Here is a 654-nt window from a genome sequence, read left to right on the forward strand (position 1 = left end):
CAGAGCAGTGAAGCTGAGAGGCCCAAATGCAATTACCTGGGCTGTAATTTGACCAGAATCTGCTGGTCCCCTCTAATACCTCTGTGAAAGCCTGCAGCTGGCTGGGAGAGGCTGAGAGGAGCGGGAACAAAAGAGATGAAAATTGAGGGGGAAGGACTGGTATGTTGTTAGTGAAAAGCAGTAATTTAATTGAAGAAGAAAAGCTTGAAAGAACGAGACAAATAAGCCTAATTTTGCAGTCACCCTCCTTGCAGTGAAATGACTTAGCAGCAGGATTTAAAAACAGCAACGGTTACCAGAGCTGCCCCTTCCTCTGCCTTTTTGGCAGTACTGGCAGCATTCGGTACTCGATCTAATGCCTTGTGACCTAAAGCTCCGGCTGGCAACATGTGACTTGTTCTTCTCTCCCTACGGAAGTCAAACTTCACTGACACTTCAGCAGCTCGGACGCGTTTGAAGGAGCATCCCTGGGCCTCTCCTTGAGCTGCTCAGCAACCGGGGAGGCAAAACCCACGGCGTGTGCGGGGGGCGGCACCGTCTGCCCGCGCGGCGGAGCGGACCCGCAGGTCGCGGGTGTCGGACGGCTGCTTTTTTTTTTGGGCTTCGCTCGCCCCGCCCAGCAGGGGGGACGAGGTCCCACCCGGGCCGCGGGAC

Source organism: Chaetura pelagica, unplaced genomic scaffold (assembly GCF_000747805.2).
Source record: "Chaetura pelagica isolate M959 unplaced genomic scaffold, ChaPel_1.0 scaffold269, whole genome shotgun sequence".
NCBI lineage: Eukaryota > Metazoa > Chordata > Aves > Apodiformes > Apodidae > Chaetura > Chaetura pelagica.